At 35.6% G+C, this 4854-nt stretch overlaps 1 long non-coding RNA gene across 1 annotated transcript in view; it reads right to left on the minus strand.

The window, feature by feature from the left end:
* Positions 1–2077: 2077 nt before the first annotated feature.
* LOC128249934 (uncharacterized) overlaps positions 2078–4854 on the minus strand; it is a 26284-nt gene continuing 23507 nt past the window's right edge. Inside the window, exon 3 of the long non-coding RNA XR_008266084.1 lies at positions 2078–2783. This is a non-coding gene — a long non-coding RNA (uncharacterized LOC128249934). The remainder of the gene's footprint in view (positions 2784–4854) is intronic.

Consider the following 4854-nt stretch of genomic DNA (forward strand, 5'->3'; position numbering starts at 1 on the left):
TATATATAAGGATTTAGATAATCCTATCAGTTGGCGCTATTAAGTTAGACATGGCCTGGACCAATCTTTGATCGAAACATATCTAAGTTTTATATACATATATATATATATATATATATATAAATGAATGTTTTCAGAACGGTGGAACATAGGACAAATTTCCACGAGGTATAATGACAGATCTCTTTACGTTCATAATTCCATTGCCACGGAGACCAATTCTTGTCCTTCATTCTTTCACAATCACTAAAAGAAGGTTTAGTCAGGATTTGAAATTCTATTCAAACGTCTAAACTATTTTGCCTAAAATTAATGACCATATTTCCAAGGAAAAGCGTCATTGATATTGAAATTATCGGATTGAAAATGTATGCCTGGATTTGTATTTGTCTCATATTTAACTGATGTGTAATAATTCCGAACAGAACCTTCTTTTAAGTGTAGTTAAGTATTGTACTTCAAATACTTGGAGGACTCTTTTTTATGTCACCATCTGACGTTCTGTTGTCTTTTTGTCCCAAGTTAACTGTGACAGAGCAGAAGGCAGACCAGCTGTGATCATCTCATCTTTTTACTGATGTGCTGTGCTACTGCATGTATGCAATGTGCCGTTTTTCTTTTTATTTGAAATGTTTGATTTGATAGTGATTTCGCCGGATTTCTTGCTGATCATGCAACCACGTAGAGGGGATCCATTGTTAGGTCAACAAAATTAACCGATGAAGACGGATGAGGGATGTCAGCAACATTAACCGATGAAGACGGATGAAGACAACATAAAAACACCCCAACATCTCTCGTAAAGTTGAATATCTGCATGTCAGCTGCTCGCCTTCTTTCCTCTTAAATATTCATTCGTCGTATTTCGCTTCTGTACTTTTTTTCTTTAGAGCAAGATCAATATGATCGATAGTTCATGGAAGATGTGAAGTTAATTTACTTTTTGTGAATAGAAGAGTGATGGAAACCAATGGCGCCCTCAGCAAGAATTAAACAAATATAGCAACGCATTCAAGCATTTAGTTTCTTCATCTCGCCATTGTGTCATTCTAATTCTATTCACAATAAGAAAGGAAAATAATGATAATATGCTATGGCAAGAGAAAGAGTATGTCCAGAAATTGTGGAAAAATTCTCGATCTGAAATCCATCAACTTTTACTTCCCTGCTTCAATTCTTTTCACCATTAAACCAAATTTGGCCTCCTCCTCATCTGCGTTGCATCACAGATAACTGATAAATTTATGCAATCTTCAACACAGTTCTCTGTTTTATTTTCCCCACCAATTATTCCTTCTCTTTATTTTGTTCACAATTGCTAATCTGCTCCCAAAGCGACAGCACTTTTCTAAATTTCTCACTGTTTGATGAAGAAATATATCCGAAACGTTTGATAATTTATTTTTCATAGAAACTGGACTTGTTGAACTTTTCTATGAACTGTGTTTTTGTATGACAGCTATGACAAGAGCATAGAAAATGGTGTATATTTCTGATGGATGAAGTCCTGATTGTTGCTTATTGTCTTTCTCGCACAGTTAATACCGTTGAGAACGCTATGTTAAAGTTTCCATTTTTCCTTCCAGTGAAATCAATACCTCTCCTCATTAATTGTCAATATGCGAAGGATAAATAATTATTATGTAAGATTTCTGAAATTAATCAAGTGTAATCTAAGTGCATTTATTTCAGTACAAATCAATTTTATTTGAAATATAGCAATTCTCAGTAACACGGGAGTGTTCTACATAATAATCGTAACCAACTCATGGTCTCAGCTCACCAGAAGGAAGCAACAAAAATAATATCGATTTCTTTGGACAATGACCAACATCAATTTCCCAAGAAATTAGTAGTCAATCGAATTGATCATTATAACTATTATATAAATGGCACTGGTATTAATTTAAACAAGTTATGATCAACAGAGAGCGAAGACATCGGTAGTGGTCTACGTCGACCAAATTTATTCAGGGAAATTCACGAGTTCGTTTAGCGCAGTGGGGGTCCATATAAACCTCGGGGGTTCATATGAACCTTGGGGGTCGATATAGACTTTGCTTTTAAAAATTTTGCGCAATAAATTGGTAACACTTTTACAATGCACAAAATATTTTAACAATTGTTCATACAATTCATAATATTTGAATTATAAAAATATTTCTTAAACATCAAATAGCCGTAGGAATCCACCCGAGTAAAATAGAAATCAAAGTGGTCTATAGGTAAAAAATGGTTGAGAACCACTCGTTTAGCGTAATTAGAAGAAGAATCTGACCGTTCGAGACTAACCTTTGGGCCTGAGAAGTAGAAAGTATTTCCATTTTTCTCTTTCAAACAGCAAATCAATCTCGAAATGTTACGTTCTTATTTATTCTACGTCACAATAACTTATCCAACCTCATGAACTTAGGTTATAAGTCATAGAGGAGCAAACAGTAAACCATTCCTAATGAATTTGTAAGCTGAAAATAGAAATTAGTGTGGATGGTACTCTGCTTCTATGAAATACAACACGATTTTTGTCTTTGGGCAGCAGCTGTTATTTCTTATTTGCTTATCCCTAGAAAGTATGAAAGATGGCTGATATTTCCTTCAAAATTTGCTTTTCTCAAACTTGTCTCCACTTGAACAGCTAGAAAGAAATTGAACTGTTGAGCTTTCTATCCCTGCTCTTATAATTCCAGCTGTGTCACCAGAACGCTAATGATGTTATTAAAACTTTTAAAAATTTCTCGAAAGTTCTAGAAAATTCTACTTCAGCAACTCAGCGCAGAATTTATCTGAAATGTAATGGAAAAGTAGATCAGTTTCAAAACAGTGATGTCCAGGTCATAAAAGCAAAGTTTTGTAGGGAATAGTAGTCATTTCCTTTGATTTCTAGCTAGAAGGAAATAGGAAAAAACACTTGCTAACCGATGACAAAAAAAAAAGATTAAATAAATAAAAATAAAAGTTTTGTTATAGAGTGTAATATTAGTACAAGACCTGGAATTTTGGAGAAACGGAGGAGTCGGTTATATCTATCTCAGTTCTATATCAAATCCAGAAGGGTGAAAAATAATATTGAACTCAGCACGATTTGAACGTAAAGTACTGTATAATATTTAAAAATGGTAATTTCTTAAAACTTTTCTAAAAATAATTATTATTTCTTCATTAAAAAAAGATGCCGATTCCAGTAACTACGGCGGCAAAGTGGCAGAATTGTTAGTATTCCGGAAAAACTGCTTAACTGCATTTTATCCGATTTTATGTTCTGAGTTCAAATGCTACCGAGGGCGACTTTTAATCTTCCGAGGTCGATAAAATAGATACCAGTTGGACACTAGTATCTTACATCATCTCCCGAAATTGCTGGCCCTGTGCCAAAATTTGAAACCAATATTGATTCCAGAAAGGAAGATTCGTCATATAATAAATTGAATAATAAATATTATCTCATCAATACCAAGTAATATTATGATAGTTCGATCTACAATCGATTTGAGAGTCTTAGCGCCGATTGCAACAGGACAGTGTATATTTACTTTTAGTCTTATGGCGCTTTTATTAACAATGTACAGGAAAGTAAATTATTTTGTATTTAATAACAAGAATTATACTTGATGTAAGACATCCAATTTTCTTACACACTAGAACATTCTCACTCACATGTATGTATACAAGCTAAAAGTAGATATCAGAGAGACCTTGTTATCCCAAGTTGAAACTGCAGCAGTTAAAAGATGTTGAAGCGCTATTTTGACGGAGACTAAAATTATTGTATTGTTGAAAAACGTTCTAAAGCTTCAGCAGGTATCTGAAGATTACAAGCGTTTCATCCCTTAGCTTGTACGCTTCTTCCCTGAGCAGAATAGAAAGGATTGAATTAGTTTTTGCCTATTGAGGGCTTCTATCTGCTGTCTATTCTCAACTACGGCCATCTTGAGCTGTTTTAACTGCTTAAAATGCCTTTCCAATGGCCTTTTTTTTAGTTGTTCCTAATCAACATTCTGATGGTTGCTGGTAAATCGCGGCAACTGACTTCAATGATGAATGAGGTTACATACTGTCTTTTGACAAGAGTTTCATCAAGTTAATCCTCATTGTTGGCTTCTTTAATTCATCCAGTTCAGCACTGTAAGTTCAGGCATGCTGATCATTTTTCTGCTACTGGATAGAACTATGTGTGATCAGAGCGATATTCCTGACACCTGTCAAAAACACGAGTCTACCCTCCAAGTTCACTTACATTTACATGCCAGGAGTTTAAGGCAAAATATTAAACGGATTCCAGAGTCACTCTTTCCTTAGAAGGCCTATCTTCCTTAAGGAATCTGATACTTTTGGATGGTAATACTGGTTCCTTGACGGCCTGAACTCCTTGCAGTTTCGTTCACTTGGCAGTTTCTGTAAGGACCTTATCGAGCCTCTACTTGTCTCGGCCTTCTTCTTGTGCTCAAGGGTATCTAACCGGAATGTGGTTCATGGTACAATGAGCTGTTCGATACTGCTCACAGGATGGGTCTTCTTTGAATTCAGACAAGCCGTCCTACTGTATCCTGGCGAGCAGTCTCTGCCAGAATACAATAGGACAGTATAATTAGTACAATATAATTGTGGTGTTCCTGTATTGAACCTTAGACCTTCTACACTATGGGCCTTCTCTTGCCTTTGCCATTAGCGTGTCACGTCCCCCTCTTGCTGCTATAGTTCTTAAGTCATGGGCATCCTTGATAGAATACCTTTATAATCACTCTTTTCTTCTTGTACTTTTCAGATTCCTTCCCAGCTTGCCAGTGTTTACAGACAGACAGACAGACACACACACACACACACACACACACACACACACACACACACACACACACA

This window comes from Octopus bimaculoides, chromosome 1, assembly GCF_001194135.2.
Source record: "Octopus bimaculoides isolate UCB-OBI-ISO-001 chromosome 1, ASM119413v2, whole genome shotgun sequence".
Lineage (NCBI taxonomy): Eukaryota > Metazoa > Mollusca > Cephalopoda > Octopoda > Octopodidae > Octopus > Octopus bimaculoides.